This window comes from Onychomys torridus, chromosome 9, assembly GCF_903995425.1.
Source record: "Onychomys torridus chromosome 9, mOncTor1.1, whole genome shotgun sequence".
NCBI classification, from domain to species: Eukaryota; Metazoa; Chordata; class Mammalia; order Rodentia; family Cricetidae; genus Onychomys; species Onychomys torridus.
Genome location: NC_050451.1, coordinates 41007335 through 41023378, shown reverse-complemented (window position 1 = coordinate 41023378; position 16044 = coordinate 41007335). Strand labels below are relative to the sequence as shown.

Sequence of the window (16044 nt, the reverse complement as noted above, 5' to 3'; positions counted from 1 at the left end):
AGGGGAGAGAAACAGAAACACAGGATAGCCTCAGGAGGGCCTGGATCATTATCCCCCGGCCCCTCCTATCTCTTCTAAAGGGCTATTTATAGGAATGCCAAGGGGTAGAGCAAAAGACCTCCCTCTAACTCAGCCAAGTGTAGACCCTTCTAATCACCTAGAAACCATGCACATGGTCAAGCAATCTTCTAATGCAGCTCTGCTGGGTCAAGCAAGCTCAGATATCACTAGGAAACCTTTGTGGGCCTCCACATTCCAGTCCCAGGCACTTCAGGAACCGCAGATTACCATGCAGACATGGCCAAGTTCAAGAACCCACATACAATCAATCCCGAAAATGGCACAGAAATGATATCAAGAAACCCTGGTCACAAAGATATGAGTCTCTTAAGGGGTGGGCCCCAAGTTTCTAAAGGATATGCACTTTGCCAAGAAACACAAGAAAGACCTGAAGAAGATGCAGGCAGACAGCGCCAAGGCCATGAGTGCATGTGCAGAGGTCATCAAAGCCCTGGGAAGCACAAGGCAGTTAAGCCCAAGATGCCAAAAGGACCCAACTCCAGAATCAGTGGTCTTGCTTTCATCGATCACACCAGATTTGGAAAGCAGATCTGAAGCTACATGGCCAAGGGTTGTAGGCTCTGACAACCAAAGTCCAAGCTTCAAACCAAGGCCGAGTCTGCAGCTCTAACTCGGGCTCCCGAAGGTGCCCAAGCCTCTGTGAAGGCCCCATAGAAGAAGCTTCTACCTGTCAAGACGAAGACAGGTGGGCTGGTGTGACACACTTAGACACTATTTGCAGGTAGTGCCCAATGTATTTTTACAGATAAACTTGAAGCAAGATCTATTAAAAAATTATAAATCAATAAAAATGTGAGCTAAATTTGTGGTGGTATTGTGTTCCCTGAAATATTGTGCACCCCAATAAACGTATCTGGGGTCACAGAACAGGACAGCCACAATATTAAACATAGAGGATAGGCAGTGGTAGCACATGCCTTTAATCCAAGCATTCCAGAGGCAGAAGAAATCCATCTGTTCAAGGATACAGTCACACATGGTGACTCACGCCTTTAATCCCAGGGAGTGATGGCAGAAAGCAGAAAGGTATATAAGGTGTGAGGACCAGAAACTAGCAGCATTTGGCTGGTTAAGCTTTTAGGCTTCTAGCAGCAGTTCAGCTGAGATTCATTCGGATATGAGGATCCTCAGGATCAGCTGAAGAACCGGCAAGGTGAGGAATCTGTGGCTTGTTCTGCTTCTCTGATCTTCCAGCGTTCACCCCAATAATTGGCCTCAGGTTTGATTTTATTAATAAGACTCTTTAAGATTCCTGCTACAAAAATGACCAGATATTCACGCTTATAAAATACCAATGGGAGATGTAATATGTTTTATGTGACTGCTTTTATTCTTTGCTTAGTTTGATTTGTGCCCTAGTTTGCTTTCTGTTGCTGTGATGAAGCTCTACCAAAACAAACACAGAAGGAAATGGTTTGTTCAGTTTGCATGCTACAGTCCATCATCGGGGGAAGCCAAGTCAGAACTCACAGCAGGAACCGAAACAGAGACCGTGGAGGGCACACTGTTCACTCACTTGCTTCCCATGGCTTGTTTAGCTTGGTTTCTTGTATAACCCAGGACCGCTTGCCAGAATCAGACCTGCTCATAGCAGGCTGGGCCCTCCTTCATCAACCATTCATAATGAAAATTTCCTGCAGTCACGCCCACAGGTCATTCTGAGGGAGGCGATTCCTCAACCGAGATTCTCTCTTATCAGATAACCCCAGTCTTTGTCCAGTTGACAGAACAATTTGTATTATCATTTTTAAAAAGAAATCAAAAGGACCTAAGTGTACAGTCTTTAAATCTGAAGAGGAGAGAAGGAGGAAGTGTGTCTCATTTTCAGTGTGATGAAATTCTGATTGCAATAGTAACCTTGGAATAATAATTTAAAATAGCCACAGAGAAATAAACATTGTGCCTCTATGTCTTCATTCCTTTCTCTTTCAAGTGTTAAGACATATACATTATGACATCGAATTTGAATTCAACTGTTTTATATCCATGTTATTTTTCATCTTTTGAATAATGATTTTAACTTTAAAGAATAACATGAATTAATACATAAAAATTAACCATATTGCATCCTCCAGAAAATTATAACTTAATTATTGGTCTTTACAGTCCTATTTCAGTAAGATCAGTACCAGAATACTCAAATTTATTAAGAAAGCAGGATACACAGATGCTGTGAAAGTCAAGCTGTTTTACAATTCCAGTTAAGGGCCGATGCACTGGCGCCATCTGGTGGTATACATCATACACATTGCAGCTACTGAGCACGGAAGCAAGAGGAAGCGCTATCAGTTCAGCACCTAATATCTTAGGCTTCAAAATGTATATGCATGCACTTAGGTCATTTAGCGACACTAATTATTTGTCCTTTAAAGAAAATTTTAGGCTGGATATGCTGACTCATCCTTGTAATTCTAGCAAGATTCTGGGAAGGGAGGAAGAGAGAAAAATAAAAGATAACTAGCTGTGTTTCTTTGCAAAGTCCATATCATTCACCTACTGAATTGCCTACATAATTTTTTAAAGATATCATTTACAAATACGAAGTGAGCCAGGCATGGTGACATACAACACAGGTTTGTAATCTCAGAATTCTGGCGGCAGAGACAGGAGAATCACTCTACATGTTTATATGCCAGCCTGGGCTCCAAGGGGAGTTCAAGGCATGTTGGGGCTATATAATGAGATCCTTAGTCCTGTTCTATGGTCAGAGTATTTCACAACTAGTACTTAACTCATAAAGGGTTAGGGACTTCATTGATCCTTGAAGTCTAGTCATTCACAATCAAATCCTGGGTAATTAACTTCTGTGGAGCTCAACAGTGATCCATTGTTGAGAGAGAGAGAGAGAGAGAGAGAGAGAGAGAGAGAGAGAGAGAGAGAACACACATATACATATATAAAATGAAAACTAGGGTCAAGCTCAGTAGAGTGTTTTTGATTCCCCAGCACCACAAGGTAATAAATAATGAGATGCCACGGGAACTAGAATCAAATAGTCAATAACCTTTTATTCAAATATTCTGTGTTACTTGGAGAGCTATTGTTTCATACATCCAAAGAGGAACATGTTAAAAACAATACACAGTTTTGGGCTACAGCCACTGTTTTCCAGTAATTACCCAAAATGACAAAGAGGGGGTGTGAGAGGACAGGCCCTCCATATGTGTTCTCTAGACCACTGTTTGGTCCCAGACTTGTATCAATGGTGACCTCTGTATGACTGTTGGGTCCCAGACCTGTATCATGGTGACCTCTGCATTATTGTTGGGTCCCAGACATGTATCAATGGTGACCTCTGTATGACTGTTGGGTCCCAGAGTCATATCAATGGTGACCACTGTATGAGTGTTAGGTCCCAGACTTGTATCATGGTGACCTCTGTATGACTGTTGGGTCCCAGACCTGTATCATGGTGACCTCTGCATTATTGTTGGGTCCCAGACTTGTATCAATGGTGACCTCTGTATGACTGTTGGGTCCCAGACCTGTATCATGGTGACCTCTGCATTATTGTTGGGTCCCAGACTTGTATCAATGGTGACCTCTGTATGACTGTTGGGTCCCAGAGTCATATCAATGGTGACCACTGTATGAGTGTTAGGTCCCAGACTTGTATCATGGTGACCTCTGTATGACTGTTGGGTCCCAGACCTGTATCAATGGTGACCACTATATGACTGTTGGGTCCCAGACCTGTATCAATGGTGACCTCTGCATTATTGTTGGGTCCCAGACATGTATCAATGGTGACCTCTGTATGCTGTTGGGTCCCAGACCTGTATCATGGTGACCTCTGCATGACTGTTGGGTCCCAGACCTGTATGATTGATGACCTCTGCATTATTGTTGGGTCCCAGACCTGTATCAATGGTGACCACTGTATGACTGTTGGGTCCCAGACCTGTATCAGTGGTGACCTCTGCATTATTGTTGAGCCAAAGATCTACGTCAGTGGTGATCTCTGCATGTTGAGCCCAAGGCCTGTGTCAATGGCAATTAGTGGATCACTGTTGTGCTCCAGAGAGGTTAATTACCCAGGATTTGATTGTGAATGGCTAGACTTCAAGGATCAATGAAGTCCCTAACCCTTTATGAGTTAAGTACTAGTTGTGAAATACTCTGACCATAGAACAAGACTAAAACATGGTAGTGTAACTTTGTCTTTGGCCTAATAAAACAAAATACTTAAAATCTCAAAATAAATTAATGAATACTTGGAAAATAAATGTTGAGGAGGGAATATTATTAGTAGGGTCTAGGGTAGATTTAAAAGATTAGTTCCAGAGTGTAGAAAAAAATACATAAAAAGGAACCCACACATCCCATTTTTTATAGCACTCCAGAGAGAACAGACAAATGCTTCCTACAACCCTGAGCCCCTGAGCTCCACCTGACTCACACAAGCTATCCTCTGAGCTCCACATGTACACCATAGCATGCGAAAATTTAAAATTTTCCAAAAGAAGGTTCCCAGACATGATATTTTTAAAATCTGTGTAATTATTATTGTGCGTGCTATGTGTACAGACATATGCCATGGTGCACATCTGGAGGTCAGATGACAGTGTCATCTTTGGGGTCACCATCTGAGTCAGTGTTCTTGCTCCACCATGGATTCCATTGAACTCAGCTGCTCAGGCCTGCCTAGCAAGTGCTTTTATCCACTCAGCCATCTCACTGGCCTCCATACCTGAACGTCTGAGTTTCCAAATTAAAATCTCTCTGCTCCCAGAGCCAGACACCATGACCTATGAACTATACCACCTAAGTCCATGAAGCTGAAGACTGAGAACAGGCTAAAGACGATCAGAAAATTTTCCAGGACGAACGAAAACACTACTCACAACAGCTGTCAACAGATCACAGACTGACAACGACTTTAAAACAATGTGTTTTCACAGTTCTATGGCAGAAACCCAAAGCCAGTCTGTAACTACTGTTCAGTGTGCAATAAACACTTTCAGCTATGCCGGAGCTTACAGAATGCTCCTCTTAAGCCCACATTCTCATACATTTACTTGAGGATGTGCTTTTGAAAGGGGGGGGGGTGTAAAAAGACAGGTGGGCATGTGGAATGAGAAAGAGACTACAGAAGACACTGAAGACAGAGTAACCACTCCGAACAGACCTCTGGCAGAGGCCACAGGGAAGAAACCGCCAGTGAAATGATTGCTGTCTAGGGGTCTCGATCTGCTTCATTTTCTCTGCCAGTTAAAGAATTAAAAGGTAGGAAACAGAGCCATGGGCAGCAGACAGAGGGTAGACCTCAAGCACAGCAGATGTTCCGCCAGTAATAGGGATGATTTTCATTAGGGGTAAAGAAACACACTGGAGGTGTGGGGGGCCTGTGCAAAGCAGATGGAGGAAAGCTGAACCCTAAAAATCCACTCCCTCCTAGAGGGCTGGTGTGTGTGTGTGTATGTGTGTGTGTGTGTGTGTGTGTGTGTGTGTGTGTGTGTGTTGGGGAAGGCTTTAAGTCTTTGATGGATCTCCCTTAATTGATGGACGGTCAGTTTGAAAACAGACAGGATGGTGCTGTATAAGCGTCTTCCGATCTGGCTTTGAACTTGGTGAGCCAGTCCATCAGCAGGGACCCTGACTAGCTGGAGAAAATGTCTGAAAGACCTTTGTTTGAAGCTGCCAGGCTTCTGTCTCAGGTCAGGAGAGTGAGGAGGAAGTCAGTCATCTTAGAAGTCCGCCATCTTATTGCTTAGTCGTGGCTTCTTTCCCTCTCTGCTAGTCTGTGAGGAAATCTGTCAAACTCAGTCCCTCAAAAGCGCAAGGACTTGTGAGGAAACTCCAGTTAAGAGCATCCATGGATTTGAGGGTTACCGTGGAGGAGGAGGGGGAGGTAGGAGAGGAAGGAAAATTGAAAGGCAATAATGAACTGCAAGAAATACATAATATGACTTCATTTTCAAATGTTGGGGTCACAGCCTGTGCCCCCCAGCCAGATTCAGCCACCTGCCCTCAATAAACCAACCAGGAGCCACAGTAATCGTGGAAAGCAGAAAAAGGAGATGTATTCATGGGATGAGGGACAAAGAGATCCCGTAAAATCTCACATCCCTCTTAGGTCCTGATAAGGAGCTTGAAGTCTAAATACGAGGTGAAGATAAGCAGTCCCTGGTGCACACCTCTAACGCCAGTGCTCAGGAGGCAGAGGCTGGTGGGTCTCTGAGTTTGAGAGGCCTACAGAGTGAGTTCCAGGACAGCCAGGACTACACAGACAAACCTTATCTTGACAAACAAAAGAAACAAACAAGATAAGCACTCCAAGCGTAGTCCCGCCCACCCTTGAGTCATCAGTATCCAGGGCTTCAGTCTCATCCTGTAAGGTGGTCTGACAAGCTGTCTGACTTCTCTTTCCAGGGAAGATAAGCCACACCTCTGGCTAGGACCTTTTCCTTCTCCTAGCATGAGGTTCCTGGGGGAAGTACCCATTTCTTAGGAGTCTATTGTTTTAATAGTCTGATAGATTAAGTGGGACACAAGTGTCTCTTTAGAATACCTGTATCTGCCAAACCTATTACATGGGTTGTAAAATTATAGAAAGGAATGATAAGGATCACTTTATAAACAGGAACTCATAAGAGCGTTTCAATAGGCACTAACAATGCATTCTTGGGCTTGCTTTCTGCTGGGCTCTCTCTGCCTGCCTCACTCTCCAGGAATTGTAGCTTGTTTCATATTCGAAAGGGAAGTTTTAAATCTTGCTTTGGCCATCCAGGGAGGCTGTAGGCAGGAATCTTTATCCCAGTTTGTACAGTGCAATGTGGACTCCAGAATCCCCGAGGTAGTGATCAAAGGGCCAGTGTGGGTGGGGAAGGTGAGCCTGGGTCTGCAGGACTCTCTCCTCTCCATCCCTACCTGCCTTGGGTCTCCCTTTCCTTCCCTTGGTGGCTCCTTCTTTTGGAGAAGCAGGCCCTGGGAAAGGGATGGGACAGAAAGGGCATCAGGGAACTGAAACAAAGAAACACACAGCAAAGACATCCTAAAACATTCATATATTACTAAATTAGAAAGCCAGGAAAGGCGAGCTGAAACCAGAGCAAGGGAAGTGAGGGGGGACAGCAAGTTTGTCTGTCTGTTCTGTTGCAAAGTCAGCAGGAAAGTCAATATGTAGAAAAGACACCATTTCTAAAGCTGCGGAGGGAAGAGGGCTGGCTCTTGAGATTGAAAGGGAGTTAGAAGGTGGTGGTGGCAGATCTCTGAGAAAGCATAAAGAGATAGAAGGCAGGAAAGGAACAGAATCTGATCTTCAGCAAATGGGACTGTCACCTCCTCTGAGGGCAGGTCTGTTTATGTCACCTTCTGAATAGGACATTTAGGAAAGGCAGGCTGCAGCCCTAAGGCTGGTGTCTGAGATCCCTGTGAGGTGTCCCTGGAGTTCCAGCTCAAGTCCTCGTGTTGAGCACTGCTGGTTGTCCTTACTGTCTGCTTATCTGTGTGCTTCTGCCAGTTCCGGCTGAAGAAACAGATATAAAACAGGAGAGTGATCAGTCCCAAGATCCTTGTGGTTTGAAAGAAAATGGCCCTCATAGGGAGCGGTACTATTAGGAGACTCGGCTTTCTTGGAGTAGGTGTGGTGTTTTTGGAGGAAGTGTGTCACTGTGGGAATGGGTTTTGAGGTCTCCTTTGCTCAAGCTATGTTCAGTATGGGACACAGTTCGCTTCCTGTTGCCTGGTGAAAGATGTAGAACTCTCAGCTCCCTCTCCAGCACCATGTCTGCCTGCAGGCCACTATGCTCCCTGCCATGACATTAATGGACTAAATCTCTGAAACCGTAAGCCACCCCAGTTACATATTTTCCTTTAGAAAAGTTGCAGGGGGGGGGGGGGGGGGGGGGGGTGGGCATGGCTGGAGAGATGGCTCAGAGGTTAAGAGCACTGGCTGCTCTTCCAGAGGTCCTGGGTTCAATTCCCAGCAACCACATGGTAGCTCACAAACCATCTATAATGAGATCTGGTTCCCTCTTCAGGCATGCAGGAGTATATGCAGCCAGATTATATACTGTATAATAAATAAATAAATAAATCTTTAAAAATTAATAAATAAATAGAAGTTGCTATGGTCATGGTGTCTCTTCACAGCAATAGAAACCCTAACTAAGACAACACTGTTGAAGTGCATATTAAAACACTTCAAAGAGGGTGTGGTAGTTTGAATGAAAAATAGCCCACATAGATTCATAGGGAGTGACATTATTGGAACAGGTGTGACCTTGTTGGAGAAAGTGTGTCACAGGGAGTGGGCTTCGAGGTTTCAAACGTCACTCAGTGACAGGCTCAGTGTCTCTCTTCCTGCCGCCTGCAGATCCAGATGTAGAACTCACAGCTACGAGGATGGATGTGTTGTTTGTTTTCTCACCCAGAAAACTCAAGACTCTCTTTTGGAGTCAGGTGGACCAGTGAAGCATCTCTGGACCCCCAAACTATTCAAGTCATCTGGAAAATGATGACTGGAGGGAGACTCTGGCCACCCCAATCATTTTCCCTATATTGATTGGTGGCTTTCTCTGGTACAAGACCCACACTCCTGGCTTAAGACCTTTGCCCTCTTGTTGGAGACCCAAATTCGCTTGGTTTGGTCAGAGAAAGCCAAACCTCTGTCTGTTCTCTTAGCCCCACAGAGTACACTGACTCCCCTTCTCTATGTCTCAGCATGGACTCTGGCTATGCCTATTGAGAGGGAAATACTTCCTCTGGCTGTGCTCAGGGGGAAGAGGTAGTCTCTTCCCCCTCATGGCCTCTCTTCCTTCCACATGCTGTAGTGGCTCTGACTGGGGGAGGAAGGCCCCATCCTCTCTCTAAGGGAGGTGCACCCAGCAGGCCCAAGACCTAAAGATTCTTTCTCTACTCCAATCATGGTTTATGTCTTCTTTACAACCAATGACATGTATAACTGAAAAACTCAGAGTCCACCATTCTCTGAAAAACCTCAGGCTCTCATTAGTCTCCCTGAGACTGTCTTTTACACCCATCATCCACCTGGAATGAAAATCTACCACTCCTGGACACCTCTTCATGACCCAGGATTGGGACAAGATCCAGTTTGAGAATAGAAAAGATGCTCTCCAGCCAGGAGTGGTAGTGAACACCTTTAATCCCAGAACTCAAGAGGCAGAGGCAGGGGAATCGCTGAGTTTGAGGCCATGCAGAATGAGTTCAAGGATGGAGAGGACTACACAGAGAAACCCTGTCTCAAAAAAAAAAAGAAAGAAAGAAAGAAAGAAAGAAAGAAAGAAAGAAAGAAAGAAAGAAAGAAAGAAAGTTCCTGAGTAAAGGATCACTTGAGGACAATGTATCTCAAATAGAGAAGGTTTTCCTCTGACTGGGACCCCAACACCAACCAAGGTAAGAAGGCTCTAAACAGTTTCCACAAGCCCCTGTTAGAAGGAGTGAAAGCAGTTGCTAGAAAACTCACCAGTCTATCTAAGGTGAGTGAGGTTATTTATACAAGGCCCCCAAGAATTGCCAGCTGGATTCCTGGAGTGCCTCTGTGAGGTTTACTGGGTGTTCACACCCACAGACCCAGACAAGTCAGAAAACCAGTGAGCAACCAATATTGATTTTGTTATATAATAGGCCCCAGACATTAGGAAAAAACTTCAGAAGGTAGAAGGGTTTGAGGGTATAAATACGTCCCAATTATTGGAGATTGTACCAAAGGTTTACAATAACCATGACTCTGTAGAAGAAAAACAAAACAAAAGATTGATCCAGGCAGTAGTGACAGTGCTCAGGGAGACCACTAAGAGAGACCCCACGGTGGGGGGGGGTGGGGAGATACAAGGAAAGGTAGAGGCTGCAAGGATCCATGTGATTATTGTAAACAAAAACGACCCTGGAAGAGAAAGAAAAAAGAGGGGGAAAAACACCCTGTCCTCATGTGGATGAGGACTGACAGAGCCAGAGCCCCATTCCACTGAGCCCCCAGGGACCCAGAGTAACATTAAAGGTAGGGGGCAAGTCTGTTAAATTCCTGGTAGACCCAGGAACAGCCCACTCAGTCCTGACAGAGGCAGATCTGTCTCTATGAAGAGCCATCCAAAGGGCAACTGGACAGACTGCTCTCCTTCCCTGGATGACTCTCAGATGGTGGACTTGGGACCAGGACTGTGACCCACTCTCACTCATGCCAAGACTGCTCCTTAATACCAAAACCTATGGGCCACCCTACCCTTTGGGGGGGCCACAGCCCACTTTACTTTGAATTCTACTACCCCCCCCCAACCCATATTCTGATGATCTGCCCTCTGTCGGAGGAATAGCTCCTCCAACCAAAACTGTTACCTGAAAATGATGCTCAAGATTCAGGAGACCCGGGGCTGCTGTTCTGCCAGCTGTTTTCAGGCATACTCATGAAAGATGCTGATAATCTGAGCATGGGCCAGGAACTGCTCCTAAGCAGCTCACACTCTGTCCAGGCCCCTTGAGAGGGACTCAGAGAGGTGGACGTCCAAAACCCAGATAATGCATCACCAGACACTTCTCCCGGACCAGCCCTATATCTAATTCTGTAAGACTTCAACCATCAGGCCAGCCAGCCTACTGCCAGATGATAATCTAACAGAGCCCCGCCATGATTGCCCAGAAGTGACTGCTGCAGTCCAACAGACCTGACCTAACAGTTGTCGGGCTATGAGAAGTGGAAGAGGTATTATACACTGATGAAAACAGTTTTGTTTGGACAGGACGAGGTGGGCCCAGTCTCTCAGCTGAGGGACTTCAGCACATAGGGATGAGCTTTTGGCATCAACCCAGGCTCTTAACTTAGGGAAGGGCAAAGCCGCCATTGCATACTTACAGCCCACGTCCAGGGGCCTCTGTCTAGAACTGGGACTCCTCCCCTCAGTCCCAAAGGAAATCAAAAAACAAAGAAGAAATCATGATCTTACTAGAGGCCACATGGCTGCCAAAAAGGTAGCCATTGTCTACTACAAAGGACATCAAAGGAGGGATTCTCAAGAGGTCCAAGGAAATAGGACAACAGACTTGGATGCCCAGAATGCAGCCCTAGAACCAGTGGGGCCTCTCCAGATCTTGGTTACCCTGCCCAAACCCAAATTGCTCCATGGCCCAAACTACACACAGAAAGAAGCCAGTGTATGAACAACACAAAGTGAACTTAATGGCATTTGGGGGGGGGGGGCTCATGTTGATTTGTTTGGGCATTTTTTTGTTGTTGTTGTTTTTCGAGACAGGGTTTCTCTGTGTAACAGTCCTGGCTGTCCTAGAACTCGATTTGTAGACCAAGCTGGCCTCGAACTCACTGAGATCTGCCTGTCTCTGCCTCCCAAGTGCTAGGATTAAAGGTGTGCACCACCATGCCCTGCTTTGGGTATTTTTTTTAAAAAAAAAAACTTAAATGTCTTTTGCTTGTATATTATAGTTTCTGATTTTGTGGTTTTATGGGTTTTGTTTGTGGGTATGTGTATATATCTGCATGTGTATGCGTTTCTCATGTTCTGTTTCTTTTTGTTTGTTCATTTGCTAGTTTATTTTGTTTTATTTTTGATTATATATCTTTTTTTATTTGCCTGTTTGTTTTCTTCCTTCCTTCCTTCCTTCCTTCCTTCCTTCCTTTCTCTCTCTTTCTTTCTTTCTTTCTTCCTTTCTTTTAAACACTGCAAAAGCTTTATTTGTACAATCTTTACAGGGCAGGTTTGGGCTGTGCCATTGAGTAAAAACCTTTTCTCTCAAGCCTGTTGCTAAAATGTAAATAAATACAAATCAGACAGCTATCTTGTTTGTTAGACTTTCCATAGCTCTGCAGCCTAGAGTGGTACTGCACCACTCTGGAAAAGATGCCCTCAGGCTCCTTTCCATCCCCCAAAGCTGCAGCAAACCCTTCCTGCTGCCTCCTCTTAGCCAGAGCTGCCGAAGATTTAAGTCTTTGGTTCACAGATGGCCAAGTCCACACGTACTTTCCTGTTGAGCTCCACCTGGCACTTAATTAAGGTGCTGGGTACTGTAAGCCAAGTTCCTGGGAGGCAGCTGTAATTCCAGAGGGTCCTCAGGTTCCGCTTCTTCAGTTTTCATGCCTTTGTACACTTAAGGAAGGCTCTGGTCACCACCCTGACTGCCAGCTGATAGCAGCAACTCTTCCTTCCCCTAAAATGCTGAGCATGTTTCAACACCTCCTGAACTTGCCAAAAGCGCTCTGTGAGGCGGTTTCATAGCCAGAGCCGCATTGTTAGGAACACCATCATGTGCTCCCAAGATTGTTTTCTTTTTTTTTTTTTCTCTCTCTTTTTTTTTTTTTTTCAAGACAGGGTTTCTCTGTGTAGCTTTGCACCTTTCCTGGAACTCGCTTTGAGACCAGGCTGGCCTCCAACTCACAGAGATCCGCCTGGCTCTGCCTCCCGAGTGCTGGGATTAAAGGCATGTGCCACCACTGCCGGGCTCAAGATTGTTTTCTTAAGAGAGAAAAAGAAAGCATAGAGTTGGAAGGGTGTGGAGGATCTGTGAGGAAATGGGGGAGGGGAAACCATGACCACAATATATTGCATGAAAAACACTATTTAAAAAAAAATATTGTAGCCATATATATACACACACACATATATATATATGTGTGTGTGTGTATACATATATATGTATATATATATAATAAAAATTTCAAAGTGTAAATAATAGGATTATTTTGAAAAATTTTTTTGTGTGTATGTGCTAGAGATGATAAATAGATAGACAGATAGATAGACAGACAGATAGGTAGATAAAGATGGAGAGACAGAGAGATAGATAGATGATAGATCATCTGTAGGGGTTTTTTTGAAGCAGGTTTTTCTCTGCTGCTCAGCCTGTCCTAGAATTCTATGTGTATCCCAAGGCTAGCATGAATTCAAGATTTTCCTGCCCCAGTCCTGAGGTTACAAGAATATACAACCATGCTGGCTTGTAAATGCTTTTTGATTGACACAAAAGGCATACACTACAGAATCCAAATCCTCAGACTTTATTTAGAGCTGAATCTTTCCCTTTGAGCATAGGAAATCAGACAGGAGAGGGAAGTGCAGTGAGCCCCAATGAGGTGCACCGCAGCTGTTGGTAAATCGTGTGGTCTTGGCTAACAGAGGCTGGGACCATGGTTTTGGTGAGGATTGTTCCTGACGTGTTCATTTGGTAGAGGCTTGCTCTTCAGGTAACAGTGCTGAAGAGCCTTTAAGAGGTGAGGTCTGGTGAGGGGTAGTTAGGTCATTGGTGCTACTGCTTCTGAAAGGGTCAATGCTGGTCACACAGAGAATTTTGTTCTCACAAGACCAGGCTGTCACAAAAGAGCATAGCGCCATGATGTCTATCTACCACGTTGTGACCCAACTGAAGGAGCCCTCACCATAGGCTGCACTGATGGAGTTTCTCAGTGTATCAGCCACCTTTCTGTTGCTATAATAATACACATGACCAGAAGAAACTTATAATCAAGAGTTTATTGGGGTTTACAGTTCCAGAGGTGAAAGAGTCCATCACGGTGAAGAGGTGTGGCAGCAAGTGGCAGCAAGCAGCAGGTAATGGCTGCAGGAGCAGGAAGCTGAGAGCTCACATCTTCAACCATCAGCATGAAATAGAGATGGCAAGCTGGAAGTGGCAGGAGGCTTTTCATCTCAGAGCCCGCCCCCAGTGCCGCACTTCCTCCAGCCAGGCTGCACCACCTGAACCTCCCCAAGCAGCACCAACCAACCGGAGACCAAGTGTGCAAAAGCCTGAGACTGTGGAGGCTCCTCACTTGGATGCCACACCCAAATGAAATGCCACGTCCTGATCAAATACCACATCCAAACTTGAGTTTTCAGTCTCCCAAACTGTGAGCTAAAGAAACGTTTTTGTTTTTGTTTTTGTTTTTTGGAGCTGAGGATCAAACCCAAGGCCTTGTGCTTGCTAGGCAAGTGCTCTACCACTGAGCTAAATCCCCAACCCTTCTAGGTATTTTGTTATAGCAACAGCAAAGTCACCAATACACTGGGCATCCCTGAGCTTGTTACTCTTCTATTATATGTAATTAAATAAAGCCAAATGACTCTAGGACACTTGTAGGAGTGTGCATGACATACAATGGTAGTTTTCTTCCTGCTTGTCTTAGAAAAGATAGAGTCCATCTACAGTCCTTTGAAATATTGCTTGTACAGTGTTTGATAAAGATCAGAATTTTTCACTTCTCCTAAGTGAGTTTATGTTTCACTGTAATTATTATAACTTCTGAGGAGGTACTAGATATTTAATCACTAAGTAGATTATCAGTGACCTGTAAATGTACCGATGAAGAATATGGAGTAACATATAATAGAGCTGCTCCCACAGAGATGCTTATGGTCTAACTAGTGTCATATGTAAACAAATTCATCAAAGACTAATTATATAATACATATATGTTGCAACACAGTCCCTTACCTGAAACTTCTGAGGCCTGTGCTTTTTGGAACTTAGAACCTTTTGGATTTTCAAAATGCAAAATTATGGGTCCTAGAGAGATTGCTCAGTGGCTAAGAGCACTGGCTGCTCTTCCAGAGGTCCCAAAATGAATGCTTCCTTCTTTTAAGTTAGTTTTCAGGTATTTTATGACAGTAACAGAAATCTGACTAACATCTAGTTGAAGTATAGCAAGCAGAGGAAGGATAATGGGAAAGTGATTCTGGAAAATCTCAAAAATCTCATATATATATTAGAATGACTTACAGGGTTTGGTCCAATTAATCCAACAATGTTTGTCTACCAACAAAAAGTCTAAGAATGCAGCAGTTGTTTAGTCCTCAAAGCTGGATATCTCAGCTGGTCTCCAGCATACAATAGAATCTCAAAGAAGTAGTCTCTAATGCCAGTGAAGTAATGAACTTGCCAGCAAGAGTGAGGGCCAGGAGGCAGAGAAAGAGAGAGCATCCTTCTATGTGCTTTGTATAGGCTGCACCAAAAGGTGCAGATCAAAGGTGGATCTTCCCACCTCAAAAGACCCAGATTAGGCCAAGCAGTGGTGGCACATGCCTGTAATCCCAGCACTCGGGAGGCAGAGGCAGGTGGATCTCCATGAGTTCGAGGCCAACCTTGGTCTACAAAGTGAGGTTTTGTAACTTCACATGTAGTCAAGTTGACAACCAATAATAGTCATTTTTGTCTATCTTTCTATCTACCTATCTTCCTTCCTTCCTTCCTTCCTTCCTTCCTTCCTTCCTTCCTCTCCATCAAACCTCCAATTCCCTATGCCAGATTCAGTCTATGGGACCAACATCTGCTTACCTTAATATAACCCAGATAACACGTTAGCTTATTGAGTGGCTAAAAAACCTGGAGAAATGAGGGCCCAAAAAGAAAAGGTAGAAGAAAAGGAGAACACAGAAAAGCCTGAGAAGAGAAAGAAACAAAGAAGAAGGAAAAAAAAAACAACCAAAGAGAAAGATTATGAAACTAGGAAGAGAGGAAAATGGAGGAAAAGTGGGTCCTGACCCAAGCCCTTGTTCTTCTCAAACCATCTCTGTAATTTTCCAGACACAGTCCTAGATAGAATCACTTTAATTATGTCTACATCAGAAGTGCATTGCCTTGTACAGGCAGGGCCCAGGAGTCTGTGATTACCACAGAGGCTCCATGTGGGTAGCAAGGAAGGAGATGGGTCAACTCTTCTAATCCATGCCCAAGTTGTACTCAGTCCAGGGATCAGGCTGATGACCTTGGCTAAGGTGGGGTCTAGAGCTTGGCCTTTGTAGGGCAAGGACTGGAGGTGAGAGACATCTAGGAGAAACTAGGCATCGTTTTGTCATTTCTGACCCCCAGAATAAAATGCCAGTTGGATGACCCCTAATGCAAAGAATAATTATATTTTCAGAAGACAAAGATCAGGGGTGCTCCATCCTCTCTTCCCAGGAACTTCTCTATAGTGCACCCGAGTGGGGGACAGAAGCATCAGCAAACAGAAATGCAAAAGAAGAAAGACAATGAGGTGAAGAGAAGGGAAAGGCAGGAGCTGCC

General features: G+C 44.6%; 1 pseudogene; it reads right to left on the bottom strand.

Annotated features, from left to right (window-relative positions):
- Positions 1-662: 662 nt before the first annotated feature.
- Positions 663-12293, bottom strand: LOC118590709 (annotated as a pseudogene).
- Between the last annotated feature and the right edge of the window lie 3751 nt (positions 12294-16044).